Source organism: Leucoraja erinacea, chromosome 12 (genome assembly GCF_028641065.1).
Source record: "Leucoraja erinacea ecotype New England chromosome 12, Leri_hhj_1, whole genome shotgun sequence".
NCBI lineage: Eukaryota > Metazoa > Chordata > Chondrichthyes > Rajiformes > Rajidae > Leucoraja > Leucoraja erinaceus.
Genome location: NC_073388.1, coordinates 27,718,540 through 27,739,671, shown reverse-complemented (window position 1 = coordinate 27,739,671; position 21,132 = coordinate 27,718,540).

The following is a 21,132-nucleotide window of genomic DNA, read 5'->3' as shown; positions in this document are numbered from 1 at the left end:
ACGCGATGTTGGGACCAGCTCCGCACAACTCCATACGGTTCCGGCAATCGAAGTGGGACCGAGTCCGCGAGGCCGTACAGCTCAAGTGACCAGGTTAGGTCGCGCTTACCGCATGCAGGCACATGGTGGTGGGACCAGCCCTTTAGGTCGCGCTTGCTGCATGGAGTCGCATGCTCGTGGGACAGGCCCTTTACAATGATCAAAAAAACACCACACACAAAAGGGATGTTTGCCAATGTAAGCATAATTTGTGGATACTGTCTTAATTTCAGCACATTCAATTTAATCCTTCACTTAAACAGTTTATAAAAATAGGTAAATTAATCCTGTCCTGCTTGATTATAAAGTTATTTCATTATTTCTTTGGTCATCTTATGCTACACCTTTACAAACACTTAATGTAATGCAACCCAAGAACAAAATTCTTGGAACATTAATTTCAATCTAAACTGAAATATGCAGTCAATGATAAGTAAATTAAATAATAACTGTTGGTAGCATGCGGAAAAACACATGTAGTCTAACCCTTATCATAAACTGCATGCTTCATTGTAATTGCAATAAGATTAATCCAATGATTTGATTTTTGATCAAACAGAATTGGTTGCGATAGTTCACAGCCAACGAGAGTATGGACAAAACTAGATCACATGGACTTGTAAAAACTGACTGATATTTGGATATTAATGGTAGTTATTGTTGGCAGCAATTAATCTGCTGAATTTTGCAGTATATAATCTCCAAAAGTAAAAATGTTTATAGAGATAATGTGGATCTTTTAGTGCCATTGTTTATTTTTGTCTTGTAATAATGCTTAACTTTCCAAATACAGTGTAACTCTGTTGTAGAAATTCGTCCATACAGAATTCAAATATAGCTACCAAAACATGTGAGGCACAGTAAAAATCAATTTTACAAAATTTTGTAAATAAATGAACACAAAACCTATACACAAAACTGAATTAATTTACCAGGGAAAATTATCACAGGTTGCTAGTTCACTAAAGGGGCTATCCCACTTGGGCGACCTAAGCTGCGAGTTTAGAAGAGATTGCCCTGGGCTCAAACTCACAGCATAGTCGGCACGAGGTCCGAGGAGGTCATATGAGGTGGCTGGAACTCCTTCATGCTGAAAGGGAGGATCCCTTTCTCTCCCCTTCTCTCCCCCCCTTCTCCTCCCCTTCTATCTCCCTTCTGTCTCCCTTCTGTCTCCTGCTCTCCCCTTTTCTCCCCTTCTCTCCCCCCCCCCCCACCTCCACCCACCCCGAGCTATCTAAAGGACTTATGATACTCTGTGGCAGCTATTTTCCTTCCTCTTCATCGCGCAGACAGAGCTCCTCCGCTGTACCTGGCCCCCACCAGGGTGTGTGTGTGGTGTGTGTGTGTGTGTGTGTGTGGTGTGTGTGTGTGTGTGTGTGTGTGTGTGTGTGTGTGTGTGTGTGTGGTCTGTAGATGTGTTGTGTGTGCAGTCTGTAGATGTGTGTGTGTGTGTGTGTGTGTGTGTGTGTGTGTGTGTGTGTGTGTGTGTGTGTGTGTGCGGTCTGTAGATGTGTGTGTGTGTGTGTGTGTGTGTGTGTGTGTGTGTGTGTGTGTGTGTGTGTGTGTGTGTGTGTGTGTGTGTGTGTGTGTGTGTGTGTGTGTGTGTGTGTGTGTGTGTGTGTGTGTGTGTGTGTGTGTGTGTGTGGTCTGTAGATCCAGCTCAAGGGTTTCCAGGAGCGTGCCCTCGAGCTTGAAAGTCAAAGGCACTCTTCTGGACTCGCAGATTCGGTCGCCCAAGTGGGACATGCCCTTTAGAGGGTAGCAAGTTACACGGGATATGCAGATACTCGACAGAGGAGAACGACAAGTGACCAGCTTGTGAGTCCCCATCGCACCGCCAGCTCCAGCCCCTTCCCCTCTGGTCCCCCTCGCCGGCTCCTGCCCCCCCTCCACTCCTCTACCCCATGGCCCTTCCCGCGTCTTTTCTCCAAGCTCTCTCCCCCTCCCCCCCGCCCACACACTCCCCTCACTTCACAACCCCCATCTCCCTGCCCACAGCCCCCCTTCCCCCACAACCGCCCTGCATCCACACACACCCCCCTCGCCCACCCACCCACACACCCCCCTCCCTCCACAACATTCCCGTCCACACACTCCCTTCCCCCACATCCCCTCGCTCACACATTCCATTCCCCCCACAACCTCCCCCCCCGCACACACACACACACACCTGCTTCCCCCACAACCCCCCCCCCCCCACACACACCCCCTCCCACATTCCCCCTCCCACACACACCTAGACCCTCCCCCCACTACCACCGCCGTCCCCCAACAACCCTCCGCACTAGCCTCTCCCCCCTCCTACACCTCCCCGCCCACACACACCCCCTCTCCCCTCCTCCCTTCCCACACCACACCTACCCACCAAACACCCCTCTTCCCTCCTCCCCTCCCACACATGAAGAAGCTGGGGGGGGCGAGGGGAAATGAGCCACGCCTGCACCCTTAGGGGCTATGGGTGAGTGGTGGAATATTGCGTTGGGGGAATGGGTGAGTGGTGGAATATTGCGTTGGTGAATGGGTTGTGTTGGGGGACCAGGCTTCCCATGTGACTGGGACCCAACGGGTCCCACTTAGTCCTGTAACTAAATAAAAATGACAAATCAGGTTAAACACCAAATCTGAAATCCAAATGAGTGAGTATGGGAAGAGCCAATTCCAAAATTGGCCAAAATAATTATTTAACGAGGTGGGAAGGCTTTCAAATTAGAGGTTCACAGCCTTCCCTTAATCCTTCTCACGTTCCCATTTCAGATATACCTTGTTTAGCCTTTGAACATGGCGCACATTTGGAATTTGCAGCACCTTTAACTCCACCTACTGAATTTACACTAAAGCTTGCTTCACCAACAGTGGTGACGCCAGCATGGGATTTTTTTGGGTACTTCACTGTCAATAGATAGGTCAGTAGCTCACGGGACTAGGAGGAAAGTTAGAATAGAGCCAGTGTTCAAAGATAAGAGCTTTAAAGGAATGGTGCAATCCCGGAAGTATCTTTGTGAGCCTGTACATAAACGAATTAGATGGGCAGTGGGAGATCATAAGGAGTCATTTAAAAAATACCGTGATTCCATAAGTGAGGAGGGCAGTGCCTCTGAGGGTAAGACAATAGCTGGAGATACTAAAACAGATTCCGATATAGCATGTATTATGAGAGCAGAGCGAATAACCCGTAGGCAGTTACCAGTTAGGAAAGTGCCTACCCCTACTTTCGATTCGGTTAGTGCAGTGGGTGCAAATAATCCCCGTACAACAGATGGCCACATCTGATGAGACGACGACAGTGTTAGGCAAAATCCCTGATAAAAATAAATTGCCTGCTTCCTTTGAAGAATACTTAAGAACTACAATGCATGGGCATTATGCAGACTCCCGAGACCTATGGGAGGTGGTGCAACAGTCAATTACTCCTACATAAAACATCAGATTTCTAGCAGCCTTAGTATATCCAACATATGAGGCATTGGAGGACATAGTGGCAGATGATAGTGCAAGGGAAGAGGCAGTTTTCACTGCCCTTGCGAATACTTTTCAGAGACCAGTTGATCCAGCTCAAAGTTTGTAAATAAAACCTAAGAAAGAGCAGGAAGATCAGCATGCAGATAAAACAAAGACAGAGTGTGGCTAAAAAGGAGACGCCAAAATCAGACTTAGGACGGGGAAATCCTAAAGTATTGAAAGATTGTGAATTTGACTCTGGGAAAAACAATTCCCACCAGATTACCTCAATGCAATACCTGCCTCAGAGCCGATTTCCCCAAGACTACATTGGAGAAGAAATAGAGTGGTAGGGCCAGATCAGTGCTATGTCTGTGGTGAAACAGGGCATTGGAGCAGATCATGTCCAATGAAATAATGAACAGGAGGAAGGGGTCAAATAAGTGGGTCCCGAGGTCTGAGGAATCTTTGGAACCCTAGAGCTTACAGGAACACTTGAGATCCTAGGGATTATAGAAAACTTTTAAATCCTAGGGATCGGGAAGAGCCGAGAGTGAGCTGGCCGGAGGATCAGGGATCAAGTCCTCAAATCAGAGGAGGTGCAGGGTTGTAGGTATTTGTTGTCAAAGTCGATGCATTTGACCGGTGAATCAAAACTTGTCTAACCCTTGATAATAAAGTGGCTACTGTTATCGAGGAGTTAATGAAAAATTATCCCCAGATTGGCATCCTCATTCGACTTAGTTTAAATAATGATCCTCGTCATATCGGAACAAATTAATTGAAATTATGTGAACAGCTGGGGATCCAGCAGCAATTGTATTGTGAGTATCGACCACAGGCTGCTGGATTTGTAGAAAGTAGAGATCAAACTCTTAAAACTGAAATTAACTAAATTAGAGGCAAGACTGAAATTGGTTTGATTAAAGATACTTCCCACAATTAATTTCAAATAGGAATCATGCCTGCAGAGAAATCTGGACTGAACCCAGCTGAAATCATTATGATAGACCCTCACGAATACCATACCATAGAATCAAAATGTAGTGAAAATAATCAATCTCCATCATGTGAGTGCAGAGATGACCAACCACATTCTAGCCTTTAGTGTTGAGAGAATTATGTTGTAGAATAGGAGCAGCTTATAGTGAAAGGCCATTTGTTGAACATAGAAGGAAGGAATGCATGGGTACATCTCCACCACTGAAAGAGTATCAGTGGAAGTATGGATTGCTAACTTACATTATTCCAGGTTATCTTAGAAATTTCATACTCTACTATGTATCAAGCACAGATGTATTATCAAGATGGATGGAAGGGATTTGCGCACATGAAAACCTGGGAGGTGAAGGCTCACCAGATGGAAATCATGAAGCAAACTTGGGAAGCTTGATGAAATTCTGGGAAAATACATCAGCATCTTTTTGTTAAGATATCAGTTAGAATAAAGCAGCCACAGTTGTACTTTGGTTATCATTAATGATGGGTTATCATCGTGATATAATGGAGGAATGTTAATATCGGCCAAAATAGAGCTATTATAAAATAGAGGATCTTTAATCTCCACCACTGTAAGAGTATCAGTGGAAATAGGGACTGTTAACTTACTTTATTCCAGGTTCTCTTAGAAATTTCATACTCTATTATGTATCAAGCACAGATGTATTATCAAGATGGATGGAGGGGATTTGCGCCCATGAAAATGGAGGACATTGCAGGGGCTGCTTGGTCAATTTCTGTGTAAAGCTGCAAGCTGTGAGCCAGTGCCAGAAAGTCTCGGTCCTAGATTGAAATATCAGATAAGGAGAGGTCCAGGGGTAATGGGGTGTAATGGGGTGCTTTGTAATTGGGCTGGGGAACTGTCAATAACCAACTCAGTGGGGTACCGCAAGGCTCGGTGCTATTTACAATAAACGTCAATGATTTGGATGAAGGGTTTCAAAGTAACATTAGCAAATTTGTAGATGACACAAAGCTGGGTGGCAGTGTGAACTGTGAGGAGGATGCTATGAGATCGCAGGGTGACTTGGACAGGTTGGGGGAGTGGGCAGATGCATGGCAGATCAAGTTTAATGTGGATAAATGTGAGGTTATCCACTTTGGTAGCAAAAACAGGAAGGCGGATTACTATCTAAATGGTGTCAAGTTGGGAAAAGAGGAAGTACAACAGGATCTGGGGGTCCTTGTTCATCAGTCTATGAAAGTAAGCATGCAGGTACAGCAGGCGGTGAAGAAAGCGTATGGCATGTTGACCTTTATATCAAGATGAATCGAATATAGGAGCAAAGAGGTCCTTTGGTAGTTGTACAGAGCCCTAGTGAGACCATACCTGGAGTATTGTGTGCAGTTTTGGCCCCCTAATTTGAGGAAGGGTATTCTTGTTATTGAGGGAGTGTAGCGTGGGTTTACAAGGTTAATTGCTTGGATGACGGAACTGTCATATGCTGAGAGAATGGAGCAGCTGGGCTTGTACACTCTGGAGTTTAGAAGGATGTGAGCGGATCTCATTGAAACGTATAAGATTGTTCAGGGTTTGGACATGCTTGAGGCAGGAAACATGTTCCTGATGTTGGGGGAGTCCAGAACCAGGAGCCACAGTTTAAGAATAAGGAGTAAGCCATTTAGAACTGACGAGGAAACACTTTTTCTCACAGATCGTGATGAGTCTGTGGAATTCTTTGCCTCAGAGGGCGGTGGAGGCAGGTTGTCTGGATGCTTTCAAGAGAGAGCTAGATAAGGCTCTTAAAAATTGTGGAGTCAGGGGATATGGGGAGAAGGCAGGAACGGGGTACTGATTGGGGTTGATCAGCCATGATCACATTGATGCTGGCCTACTCCTGCAACTATTGTCTATTGTTTTTAACATTTTAATGTAATCAATATCTGTGATTGGTTTGTAGGGGCTGCCACCCCATTGTAGTTCTGCCCCGCAGGGTCCGATGACATATAAAAAGTGATCCCCACGAGGATCGTTGTCGATCTGCTGGTGGGGCGCTTGGGACTGCATACCCTTTTGGAGGTATCTGCTTGCATGAGGCTGAAGGGCTTGGACAAGCAGAGAGAGACAAGGATCGATCCCGTGGTGGTTAGGTATTGTATAAGGGATTCTTTATTGTTTCATAAAATAAAGTTTAGTGGTCCAGTGTTGTATTGTACTTCCGGTGGCGCTGGTGTCAGCAGCCTCCACCTACAGCCCCGTATCTTTTTGTTTATTTGTTTATTTAGTTACGAAAAAGTGTGTTTTTTTGTGTTATTTTGGTGTTTTTATGTGGGGGAAGAGAGCACGGTGCGGGGGATACCGTCCTTCAGCCGCTTCCTGGTGAGGACGCGACTATTATTTGAGTCGCGTCCTCGCCCCCCCCCCCTCTCCCCCCACAGCGGCCTACCTACCTGGATTGGCGCGGCCTTTCCTGCCGGGATCGACCGGAGCTCCAGCAGCGGCGGGACAGCGCTGGAACATCATGGGGCTGGTGATGCCTTACCGGGGGTCGCCGTCTGGAGCCTGGAGTGCTGGACCTGCTGCACCGACATCCTGGAGCTGCGGTTTGCGGAGCTCCCAACGCGGGCGGCGCTGATGGACAGTGCGGGGTCCTGTGACTCTGCCCGGCTCGGCCTGTGGACTCAGGAGCTGTAGACTCCGGGAGCGGGAGGCGGCTGATCAGGAGGTCCGGGACGCTGAGGAGGAGGATGTTCACCGTCGGGGTTCGGCGTCGGCGTTCCACCAGCCCGGCGTGAGGGCCTGAACATCGGGCCACCCGGGGCGGCGACTGCGGGTGCTCGGAAGGCCCCGACCACGGATGAACACGGAGGGGAGGCTGGCTGGACTATGTTGCCATCCTCACCTTGGTGCCATTTATGTTATGTTGTGTCGTGGACTTTCTGTGTTTGTGCTTTTTTTTTTTTTTTTTAACATGTTTTATTATTTATTTATTATTTATTTATTTTCTTATGATTTTTTTTATGATACTGCCTGTAAGGGAAATTCATTTTGTTGTCTCAAATTGAGACAATGACAATAAATTTGAATACAAAACAATACAATACAGTGCTTGACTCAGTGTTTTACTGAACTAGACTAGTTAGCTCTAGGAGCATAATTACATTTGTACTGAGAAGATTGCACAAATTTAGTTTTATCTAAACATTAATTTTATCAATGACAAGGTCAGAAAATTACAAAACAATTTTTTTTAACATCTACAAAAATAAGCAATTTTAGTAAAGAAAGGTTAATAAAGATGTATAGTTTTGGCATCATGATTCAACAGATCATGTTAATGTATGGAGCTTGCTTTTTGAAGACACATCCAACATAAATTTAACCTGTACTGTATCAATATAATACTTTACCATTTAGCATCACCTCAATCAATGATCTATGAAATGCTCTCCTCCACAATCTAATGTAGTTTCCTGAATGCAAATTAATAAAAATTTAATTTGACAATTATACATACATACTGTAATCTAAAAAAAAGAAACACATGAAACTTGTACCAGAGTCTTTAATTGTCCAGGTTTGTGAGACAAACAATTATCTCATTCCAAATTGAACAATTGATGCTCTCATCTCCTATTAAACGATGTTCTAGCTGACGATAACAATTGAGCTTGTTCTTGTTAAGTTCCTGTATCATTCATGTCCATGCTTTCTTTGAAATCTTTAAATAATATCCTTTTGACTAGTTACTTCAGGTACGTCTACATTTAACAGTTTTCTGGGATTACCTAATTGCACTTTTTAATTGTGACTGTGGAAGTCAGTTCCCTAGCAACCCAAGACTTGTCCTTGGTCAGCAGCTGCCTTTGTATGATGGATGGTTTGCTAGAAATCACTGCATAATAGAAGAGCAAGGAAATATTATAAAGTCCAAACTGCATGCATGCTTTGTGCAGAAATCACACATTACCTTGCAGTCACATCAGAAGCCACAGAAACAGTTGATCCAGGGTGTGTATTGCCTTAGTGTGTATTGCCTTAAGGGGTCTGTCCCACTTGCGTGCGTTTGGCGCAACCAACCGGAAGCGGGGGTCACGCAAAGTTCGCGCGAAGGTCGCACATTACGTCATTTACGCATATAAACGTGTTGTTATAAACCACAGATATGCACTTCCAAGCACCAAGCCTTCACTTCATTCACACAAAAGCAACGGGATTTTGGACTGGAAATTATATTGGTGATTTGGTTTAGGCCAAAATTAGCTGTTATTGTGGACTGTGGGGTGAATTTGAAAAGTGGTGGACTGAGGTTGAAAATTCGAATCAACTGGGTGTAACACAAGAGATATTGAGAAATTCACAAATTCGGGTCATGACACTTAAGTAACAATAAAGAGAGAGGGTGGATTTGGCTGCCTGAAGCAGTCAGTCAAGAGTACCGTGGCCATACTCAGGCTCGAGCTTTGCCTGTGTGATTAGAATGCGAATAATGGATTGGCTTCAAAAGTGCTGACTGATTTTGGGCATCGCATGGCGTCGGGTGGTGACATCATCACGCAATGCCAAGGCGCTGCGTACGCCCGCAATGTGCCTGCGTGCGCACACGTGCCAACAGGCTGCTGGCGCGTGAAGATTTCGGTCACTGCAGGAATTTCAGAGCACCGCACGATGTCGGGACCGGCCCCGCACAACTCCATACCCCTCCGCGCTCCTAAGTGGGACCGGCCCCACGAGGCCATATGGTGCCCGTATGCCTCAAGCGACCACGAGGTCCCGTAATTTGCAAGCCAAGGACGTGAAAGTGGGCCAAGCCCTTTCATCATGAAATGCTTTGAGAGGCTGGTCAAGAAACAACTGTGCCTTCCTCCCTTGCAACATTGACTTGCTACAATTCGCATACCGTCCGAACAGATCCACGGATGATGCGGTCTCCCAGGTTCTGCACACCGCTCACTCTCACCATGACAGCCAGAAGGGGGCTATGTGAGGATGCTGTCCATAGACTTCAGTTCAGCCTTCAACATGATAGTCCCCACCAGACTCGCTGAGAAGCTGCTGGAATTGGGGCTTAACACCCCCCTGTGTGCCTGGGTCCTGGACTTTCTCACCGCCAGGCCCCAGATAGTCAAGATGGGAGGAAATACATTGAAATCCCTCATCCTGAGCACAGGATCCCCCCAGGGTTGTGTCCTCAGCCCCCTACTGTTCTCCCTGTACATGACTGTGTGGCTAGGTTCAGCTCCAACTCTATAATCAAGTTTGCTGATGACACTGTGGTGGTGGGCCTGATCTCCGATAACGATGAAAAGGCCTACCGGGAGGAGGTGGCTGATCTGACACTCTGGTGTCAGGACAACAGCCTCCTCTTGAATGTCAAAAAAACGAAGGAGCTGATCGTGGAGGGCACAACATCCGAGGACGAACCCTCCATTAAAGATAAATGGGGATACTGTGGATAGTGTGAGCTGCTTTAAATACCTGGCAGTCCACATCTCATAGGATCTGACATGGACATCACATGCTGCCGCACTGGTGAGTAAGGCAAGGCAGCGCCTTTAACACCTCAGGCAATTGAGGAAATTCAAAGTGTCTCTGAGGATCCTCCAGTACTTCTACTCAGCGGCTGTGGAAAGCATCTTGTCCTGCCCAAGACAAGAAAATCTGCAGAGAGTAGTGCATTCGGCCAAACGCACAATGCGAACTACACTCGCCTCCCCTGCAGGAACTATACATCAGACGGTGCAAATCCACAGCCAACAAGATCATGGGGGACCCCTTCCACCCCAGCAACAGCCTATTCCAGCTGCTACGGTCAGGCAAAAGCCTCCGTTGCCATGCTGTGAAAACGAACAGGATGAGAAGTAGTTTCTTCCCAGAGGCCATTAGGACTGTAAACTCCTATCTCACCAGGGACTAACTTACTGTACCAATATACTGTTGTGTGGTGTCTTTTAAAAATTGCTGTTTTTTCTTGTTTTTCCTCTCACAAATATGTAATATGTGAAGGTACACAAAAATGCTGGAGAAACTCAGCGGGTGCAGCAGCATCTATGGAGCGAAGGAAATAGGTGACGTTTCGGGCCGAAACCCTTCTTCAGACTGATGGGGGGTGGGGGGGGGAGAAGGAAGGAAAAAGGGAGGAGGAGGAGCCCGAGGGCGGGGGGATGGGAGGAGAGAGCTCGGGGGTTAAGGGAGGGGAGGAGACAGCAAGGGCTAGTAAAATTGGGAGAATTCAATGTTCATGCCATCCGGAAGCAAGCTACCCAGGCGGACTATGAGGTGCTGTTCCTCCAATTTCCAGTGTTACTCACTCTGGCAATGGAGGAGACCCAGTACAGAGAGGTTGGATTGGGAATGGGAGGGGGAGTTGAAGTGCTGAACCACCGAGAGTTCAGGTAGGTTATTGCGGATTGAGCGGAGTATTTCAGCAAAACGATCGCCCAACCTCCGCTTAGTCTCACCGATGCAAATCAGCTGACATCTAGAGCAGCGGCTGCAGTAGATGAGGTTGGAGGAGATACAGGTGAACCTTTGTCGCACCTGGAACGACTGCTTGGATCTTTGAATGGAGTCGAGGGGGGAGGTGAAGGGACAGGTGTTGCATTTCTTGTGGTTGCAACGGAAAGTACCCGGTGAGGGGGTGGTACGGGAGGGAAGGGAAGAATTGACAAGGGAGTTGGGGAGGGAGGGGTCTTTGTGGAAGGCAGACATGGGGGGAGATGGGAAGATGTGGCGAGTGGTGGGGTCACGTTGGAGGTGGCGGAAATGGCGGAGGATTATTTGTTGTATTTGCCGGCTGGTGGGGTGAAAGGTAAGGACTAGGGGGACTCTGCCCTTGTTGCGAGTGCGGGGATGGGGAGAGAGAGCAGTGTTGCGGGGTATGGAAGAGACCCTGGTGCGAGCCTCATCTATGGTGGGAATCCCCGTTCCCTGAAGAGAGAGGACATTTCCGATGCCCTGGTGTGGAATGTCTCATCCTGGGAACAGATGTGGCGTAGGCGGAGGAATTGGGAGTAAGGGATGGAGTGTTTACAGGGGGCAGGGTGGGAAGACGTGTAGTCCAGATAGCCATGTGAGTCAGTGGGTTTGTAGTGTATGTCGGTCAGAAGTCTGTCCCCTGCGATGGAGATGGTGAGGTCAAGGAATGGTAGGGAAGTGTCGGAAATGGTCCAGGTGTATAGGAGTGCCGGATGGGAGTTGGTGGTGAAGTGGATGTAGTCAGTCAGTTGTGTGTGGGTGCAGGAGGTGGCCCCAAAGCAGTCGTCAATGTAACGGAGGTAGAGGTCAGGATGGGGCCCTGGTACGTAGTAAACAAGGATTGTTTGACGTACCCGACAAAGAGGCAGGCGTAGCTGGGGCCCATGCGTGTGCCCATAGCTACACCTTGTGTTTGGAGGAAATGGGAGAAGTCAAACGTAAAGTTGTTGAGGGTGAGGACCAACTCCGCTAGGTGGAGGAGAGTGTCAGTGGCTGGGTATAGGTTGCTCCTCTGGTCGGGGAAGAGCCGGAGGGCTTTGAGGCCATCCTGATGGGGGATGGAGGTGTAGAGTGACTGGACGTCCATGGTGAAGATGAGGGGGTGAAAGCCTAGAGAGTGGAATGCGCGGAGGTGGCGGAGAGTGTCTGAGGTGTCTAGAACATAGGTGGGAAGGGATTTGACCAAGGGGGATAGTATGGAGTCAAGATATGTGGAGATGAGTTCGGTGGGGCACGAACAGGCAGAGACAATGGGTCTGCCGGGAGAGCCGGGTTTGTGGATTTTGGGGAGAAGGTAAAAACGGGCCATGCGGGGCTGGGGAACGATGAGGTTGGAAGCTTGATCGGGCAGGGAGTGGGAATTGATGAAGTCGGTGATGGTGCTAGGTATGGTGGCCTGGTGCTCGTCAGTGGGGTCATGGTCCAAGGGTATGTAGGAGGAGGTGTCCGAGAGTTGGCGCGTGGCCTCAGCTTTGTAGAGATCGACGCGCCAGACTACCACGACACCTCCCTTGTCGGCTGGTTTGATAACCCAATCTGGGTTTTTGCGGAGTGATTCAATGGCAGTGCTTTCAGGGGGGGAGAGATTCTAGTGAGACAGGGGAGTGGAGAAGTTGAGGCGGTTGACGTCGTGGCGGCAGTTCTGGATAAAGAGTTCCAGAGCCGGGACGTTACGAGGGGGGCTCCACGAGGAGGGGGTGCGTTGGAGACGGGAAAGGGGGTCATCATTGGGGGGCGAGGACTCCTTCCCATGGAAGTGCGCTGTGAGGCGGAGGCGACGGTAGACGCGCTCCAAGTCATGGTGGGCGCGGAACTCATTGAGATGTGGATGGAGGGGGACAAAGGTAAGACTTCTGCTGAGGATAGACCGTTGGGTGTGGGAGAGGGGGAGGTCGGGGGGGATGGTGAATACTTGGCAGGGATGGGAGTTGGGGCCAGAGGAAGGCAGGTGGGTGGACTGGGGACGGGGCGATGTGTGGGGGGATTGGGGGGGGGGGGGGGGGGTTGTGGGTGTTGGAGGGGTGGTGGGTGGTCAGGGGGTGTGGGGGGGGGGGGGGGGGGGGGCGTTGAGAGGGCTGTAATGTGGGTGGGGAAGAGCGGGGGTGACATAGTTGGAGGGGGATGGGGACCAGCCAATGAGGTTAGCAAGGCATGTAATATGTGAATATGTGATTCTGTTCCATTCACTTTATTAGTTTTTTTGCACAATCCGTATGCATTGCCTCTTTTCATTTCACTGCACATCTCGTATGTGTATGTGATGAATAAACTTGACTTGACTTGACTTGACTTTCATCAGTAAACTGTGGGAGTTGTTTGTTTACAAGGTTGCAGATCTCCACAACAACAAAGCAGATGTCACGTTATAGGATCTATGAACCCAGTGCCAAGGATTACAGGGATTGCAGAATTTGACCTCTCTAATGCAAGAAAATGTCTTCTTTCAGAACATAATGAATCTCTGGATTTTCTGCCCCTGTGGGTGCAAGCCAAATTATTAGATATATTTAAGGTGGAGATAATAAATGTTTGAAATAATGAGCAATTTTGAGTTATGGGGAACTGGCACAGAAGAGATCAGTCATGGTCATATTGAATGGCAGAACAGGCTTGAGGGGGTCACATAACTTTCAACTGTTTCTATTTTCTTGCAGTATTATTTCAAAAAAGAGACATGGCTAGCTTCCAACACAAGGGCCATTCATGCTTTAAACTGGTTTAGGATGATGAAGCTTCTTTCTTCTGGATTCATTTAGAACATAGAACATAGAATAGTACAGCACATGAATAAGGAGGGTTTAAACTAGATTGGCAGGGGCTGGGATCTCGTACAGGACAGAGGTACAGCAGAGGCTAGACGTTGATATGGAGGGTTGTGTGGAAAAGGTTAATGGACAGAATAGGCAAAACATGCACCATGTCTGAATCCATACGACCAAGTCACTGCTAATCCTCTGCATCCAAATTTTCTGGATCAGCCTATCATGTGGGACTTTGTCAAATGCCTTAATAAAATCATGTAGACAACATCCACCACCCCACCCTCATTCATCACTCTTCGTCACATCAAAATAATGATCTAGTTGGTAAGACAAGACCTGTGAGTACAAAGCCATGCTGGCTATCCCTAATTAACATATTCTCCTCCAAATGGGTGTAAATCATATTTCAAAGAATCCTCTCTAATAGTTTCTCAACCACTGACATGAGGCTCACAATCCTATAATACCCTGGATTCTCTCTACTTCCCTTCTAATAAATGAACACTAGCTATTCTCCAGTCCTCTAGGACCTCACCTGTGGCTAGCAATGACTCAAAGATCTTTGTCAAGGATACCTCACTCAATAGCCTGAGATAAATCTCCTCAGGACCTGAGAATCTATCTATCCTTATGCTCGTCAAGAGACCTAACACTTCCTCCTTCTTAATCTCAAATTTCCCTTGCTTATTATTGCTCTCCATGCTTATCTTACTGTTCTCAATTTCCTTCTCCTTGGTGAAAACTATTTGTTTAGTACCTCTGTTACTTCCCCATATTTCAAGCACAAATTCCCTCCTTGATCCTTAAGGATCAAGGATCCTACTTTACCCTGATTATCCTACTGTTTATAATATAGGAAGAAACAGCCATAGGATGTTATTAAATCTAACATACCAACGCCACTTTGTGCCCCTTTAGCCCTTCTCATTACCTGCTTGAGTTCATTCCTTCATTCTTTATATTTCTCAAAGGCCTTGGCTGATTCCGTCCTCGTAACTCTTGCATGTGTCGCCTTTTTATTTTTTTTTACCAAATTTACAACTTGCTCACTTGCTTTGCCATCCTTATCCCTCCTCCTCACTGGAACATGCCGATTCTGAATTTCAGTTAATTGGTCTTTAAATGACTCCCACATGTCAGATGTAGACTAATCCGATAACAATTGATCCCACTGTACCCTCCGGAACTCCTACCTAATAAAGTTGTGGTTTGCCTTAGTCCAGTTTAGTACTTTCCCACAAGGTCGCACCTTCACCTATTTAAAACAATCTTAAAACTTATGGAGTTGTGGTCACTAGCTCCAAAATACAATTCCACTGAAACACCAGTTACCTGGCCAGACTAATTTCCTAACACAAGGTCCAGTGTGTTTCCTTCTCTGGTTGGACTACCCACATACTGTTTCAGGAAATCCTCTTGGATGCACCTCAAAATGTTTGCCCCGTCTACACCTTTGGCACTGAACATTTATAGTTAAAGTCATCCACTAATCACCCACTCTTTCCCCTCCCCTTCCCAGCTCTCCCACAGCATACTGTCTCTGCCTCATCCTTTCTTTATCCCGTCCCCCCCCCCCCCCCCGACATCAGTCTGAAGAAGGGTTGCAACCTGAAACGTTGCCTATTCCTTCGCTCCACAAATGCTGCCTCACCCACTGAGTTTGTCCAGCTCTTTTGTCTACCTTCACTAAGATAACCCTGTTGCTTTAGCATCTTTTAGAAATCTATCTACATATCAGTATCTCACACATCCTTTGGATAGACTCGGCTTGTACACGCTAGAATTTAGAAGATTGAGGGAGGATCTTACAGAAACTTACAAAAGTCTTAAGGGGTTGGACAGGCTAGATGCAGGAAGATTGTTCCCGATGTTGGGGAAGTCCAGAACAAGCGGTCACAGTTTAAGGATAAGGGGGAAGTCTTTTAGGACCGAGATGAAAAAAAACATTTTTCACACAGAGAGTGGTGAATCTGTGGAATTCTTTGCCACAGAAGGTAGTTGAGGCCAGTTCATTGGCTATATTTAAGATGGAGTTGGATGTGGCCCTTGTGGCTAAAGGGATCAGGGGATATGGAGAGAAGGCAGGTATGGGATACTGAGTTGGATGATCAGCCATGATCATATTGGATGGCGGTGCAGGCTTGAAGGGCCGAATGGCCTACTCCTGCACCTATTTTCTATGTTTCTATGTTTCTATGTTTCTATGCTATCAAGGGGCCCATAGTACAATCCCATCAAAGTGCTTACACCTTAATTATTTGAAAAGTCTTCATCTATACATACACACACTCACACGCACATTTCAATGTTGCAGCAGCAATTGATGTCACTGTTGCATGTCCAATTTATGAAACATCACACACACGGATTGTGATCAAATTTGAATTTGCACTCAACGTGCATATGCAAGTGCCAAATGCACTTAGCAATTAAGCCGTACAGAATATCCATGTGGTCTGTGATAGAAATTCCAACACCATGTCTGTTAATGTTCTTTTCATGTTTTCATTTGCAGTTAGTGTCATGTCAGCATCTTTGTAGTTATTTTTAAGAATGATTAAATAATGTTTCTCCTCACCTCTATTTCCGAACAGTTCTATGCTGCAGATCCAGCAGTTGGTTTAAAATCTAGATATTTTGGAAGATATAGCTCACTTTTTAATTGAGTAATCATATTTCGGGCAATTATAAATGTGTCACGGGATCTGCTTGGAATCTAAAATAAAATGGAAAGTTATGGAAATGCTTGACATCAGGCAGCATCTTTAAATAGCATAACGGTTAATGTTAGCGAATTGTAATTTTCCATTAAACCTGTTTTAGATAATTAATCTCTGATCTGGTTATTCCATATTTATTTTAAAGATTTATTTAATTTAGTCTAAGCTTGACAGTTGAAATAACACCATCTTGACTTGATTAATTACTTATTCTAATATAATCTGAGATTTTAAAAAAAGTTTACTCTTTTATGGTCATCTTTATGTTTATTTTTGGGATCTGAATAGTCAACAGGGACACATTTATTGGCCATTAATTGCCTCGGAAAATGTGGTAACGAGCTGCCTTCTTGAACTGTTGCAGTCCTTCTGGTGGAAGTATTCCCACAACATGACCTAGATGCAGCTAAATTGACACAACAGCAAATATGTTTTCAAGTCAAGATGGTATACAGCTCCTGTATGCCTACCTCACTTCCTTTGAGTTCATCTGCATTGAAGCACAGTTGGGGAAAAAAAGCAAGTTCTTGGGAAAATTAACATAGTGAAATCTTGAGGTGTTGAAACATGAACTTAAGAGATGGTGACTGAAGATGGGCTTTACCTTTTTAATTTTTTTTTTAATATAAATGTAATTGGTGGAATATTTAAGTAACTACTGCAATTATTTGAGAAAATAATGAATCCCCAGGAAAATAGGGTATTCTAAAAATGATTAATTCAATTATCTTCCATTAGACTGAAACACTAGTGTAATTAATTAAGTTCCTATATTAATAAACTGTATAACCATGCCAAGAGCTACAATTCATTTTCTGAAATCTGTATTCTATAAAGGAAACGGTAGTTTGTTCCAAAAAAGAGCTGTACTAACTCAGTGTGATTAGGTGGAATGATTCTATGATACTTAAAGGAGTGAAAATAAAACTATAAGACTGCAGTATCAGAATTGCCAGAGATATTATGTGGTAATTAGTGTAGTTATATTTAAAAAAAAAACCTTTCTTTGACTCTTTAAGCATATCTGGAGAATGATGGTAGGAAATATGTGAGTTGCCTTGAGAACTCTAATAGACTTTTGGAAATGAAAATGAATATGAATACAATAATTCAGGAATCAAAAGAAACAACTGCCAGCTGAATGTTTTTCAGTCAGATAGAATTTGAAGTATTTGGCATTGCAATGAATTAGCAGGCCCCTTTCGATGAATAAAGTTTCAAACAGTACTGAAAAATAAATTTACATTTCAGACAAGAATTAATTATGGAGTTGGTTTATTGGCAAAAGAAATGCTAGAAAAGATTAATTTGCAAGTTTGAGCTACAACACTTTGCATTTATATATTGTCTAATATTTAACAGCTAAGGAATTTCAGAGAGATATCAGGTGAAGAGCTAAATCATACGATTTTCAGGTTGATCTTTAGTATGGATATGGTGAGGAAGAGGGATTGAATGAGGACATTCTAAAAAATGGAATGCAGGAGGTTGATGATGTGGCTGCTACTTGTGGGATGGGTTAAATGAACTGGAGTTAAGAAAAGGCATTTGGATTGATGGAAGGGCTTACAAATATGGGCAGCCCAGTGGCACAATTGGTAGAACTGTTGCTTACAACACCAGACATCCAGGTTTGATCCTGCCCTTGGGTGCAGTTTGCATGGAGTTTGCATGTTTTCTGTAGGTGGATTTTCCTCCGGGTGTTCCAGTTTTCTCCCACATCCCAAAAACATGTCGGTTTGTAGGTTAATTGGCATTTGTAAATGTCCCCTAGTGTGCAAGGAGTGGATGAGAAAATGCGATAGCATAGAACTAGTGTGAATGGGTGATCGATGGTCGGTGTCTACTCAGTCAGATGAAGGGCCTGTTTCCATGCTGTGAACATGAACTTGATGTGTTTTAGGCAAGGCTGATGATGAATGCTTGTGTCATGTATATGTTTGATGCCTTCCAGTTAAGTCCTGGAAGATAAAGTTGCGCAAGAGCCTATATTTTTTCCATCTGGTGCATTAATGCTGAAAAGACCCAATCTTGCAAATGATGTGCGGGTTATGCTTTGACATTACTTCCAGGATTTTGCTCTGCTGTTGACACACATTACCAATCTGACTAAATTTGCTCTTTGCACTTATTGATCCTACCTCTGTGAAGTCTAAGATTATTGCTTTACCCTCTCATTCAATCTCCCAATTCATGATTCTGGAAAATGACTTTTGCCTAAACCCTTTAAACAATGATTAGTCCTGACCAGTCTCATCAACTTACCTGACCCAAGGACATAACTCCCTCTTGCAAATGCTTTGAATGTACAAAACCTCATGCCTCATGTGTTCTCAATTTCCCAGCAGTGGGCCACAGTGCAAAATATTAAATGGCCCCCTATCATAACCACTATTGCTGGTGACATATTTCCAGAATGTCAACTTCCCTGCACCGTATCGCAGGGTATTTGATGGTATTGATGTCTCACCAACTCCATCCTCACTATGAGGCCAGTCAATTCCAATTGCACCAAAACAGCAAAAGCTGAACCTCCAGCCTGAGCTGCATCAGCTCTATCAAAATTTAAAACCCCATAAATAAAAGATTTACTATTACTGCCAAGACTAGCTCCAAACATTTTCTGTTCTACATGCTGTTTTTGGAACCTTGATACTGGTGTTTTCATTCTTCCTTGATGTTTTATTTTGGCAAATGGCAGAACAAAGAAAAATGCAGGAAATGTGCTGTATTTTGGGATTGGTGGTACACTGTAATGCACATAGTAAGAGTATACTGATTATTTTGAAGCTAGGTCACTGAATAGCAAGGTAAAATATGAATTGCTGCTTGATGGAATTGATGGGGTGATCAAGTAAATTATATTCAAATTTGCTGATGGATACCAGTGTAACATTTTGAGGAGGATGCAAGAGCCTTCAGAATATAGTGAGTGTAAGTAAATGGGTAAGCAGATGGAATAAAATCAAAGAAAAATTAGGTTATCTACTTTGGTGGAAAATAATGGAAAAGCTGAATATATTTTAAAGTGAGAGATTGAAGGTTATTTATGTTCAGCAGGTTCTGGCTGTCCTTGTAAGTGAATAGGAGAAATGCTACAGTGGCCTTTATTGCAAGAGGATTTGAATGCAAGAAGAAAAGCATTTTACTGTATCTACAGATAGTCATAGTCATAAAACAAGCCCTTCAGCACAACTTGCCCATGCAGACAAGATGCCTCATTTACCCTAATCCCATGTTTGGCCCAAATCTTAAATCTTTCCTATTCGTGTACCTGTCTGAATATCTTTTAAATATTGTTATAGGACCTGGCTCATCTACCTCATCTCATTCCATATACCCACCACCCACTATGTGAAAAAGTTGCCCCTCAGGTTTCTTTTAAATCTTTCCCTTCTCATCTTAAATCTATGTCATCTGGTTTTTAATTCCCCTATTCTGGGTAAAATGTTGTGCATTCACCCTATCTATTTCCAACATGATCTTATACACATCTGTAAGATCACCCCTCAGCCTCCTGTGCTGCAAGGAATACAGTGTTAGCCTGCCCAAACTCTCCTTGACCTCAGGCTCTTAAGCCCTGGCAACATTCTTGTAAGTCTTCTCTGCAGTCTTCTCTGCACTCTTTCATGGAGTCCAGGAAGTCACTGTTTACTCTCATAACCTGGTCAGCGAGTTGGGTTTGCGCCTCACGGGGGGGGGGGGGGGGCAGGGGGGGGGGGGGGGGGGGGGGGGGGGGGGGGGGGGGGGGGGGGGTAAGTTGGTGGGGAAGAAGATTGACATTACTGTGATGTCGCTGCACCAGTCCTGGTTTGTATAGAAGCATATTCCACCGCCTCTTGATTTCCCCGCTGCCTCCATTTTGCGGTCTGCTCTGTGAAGTTGGAAGCAGCCAGTTGCAGCGCGCTGTCCGGGGTCGACTTACAAAGCCAGGTCTTGGTGAAGTACAGGGCAGCGGCTCAAGATAAGTCCTTGTTTGTCCGATGCAGGAGTTGCAGTTCGTCCACTTTGTTATTGAGAGAACGTACGTTTGCCAGGTATATGCTCGGGAGTGGTGTGTGTGATCCCCATCATTAGAGTCAGGTGAGTGCTCCAGAGCGCTACCCATGGGTCCTCTTCCATCTCAAGACCTTGAACGCAGCCACAGCCCCGCCAACGAGTATGCCCAAAATATCCAGCGAGCGAAAGAAATCCGGAACGATGTTTGGAGGTACTATATGTCCGATTTTAATGAGTAAGGTTTACACAGACGACACAAATGAACAAACACATACAAAACATCAAGGAGCAGTACACCGTAGCAGCCATAGTTGGTGCCAGCAGTAGTACCCCTCCATGGGGTTTCGGTACTTAGATTTTAGACCTCCATGTGAATTACTTTGTCCCAACCCAAAGGTGTTTGAATATACAGAGTTGTGTTATCTTTGTTCTTAAGAGTATAAAAACTGAATATACTTGATTTCAGTACTGAGATATTCGCCCAGGAAAGAGCCTTCCACCAATTCCCCCTGAATGTCCACTTCTGCTGTATAAAGATCTTTTAGGTTTGTACCTCTGTGTAGGTCATCACAGTCACAGCACCCAAAATATTTTTTGAGCACATAGTCAACTACTCTACATCAAAGATGACATCAAAATGTGTTAACTAAAGAGACAGGAGGGTAGTGAAGTCCCAGAAATGCAAACCAAAGCATTATTATTCCGCTCACCTGCGCACTTGATGAACAGGAAAACACAATTATAAGATACTTTGTTC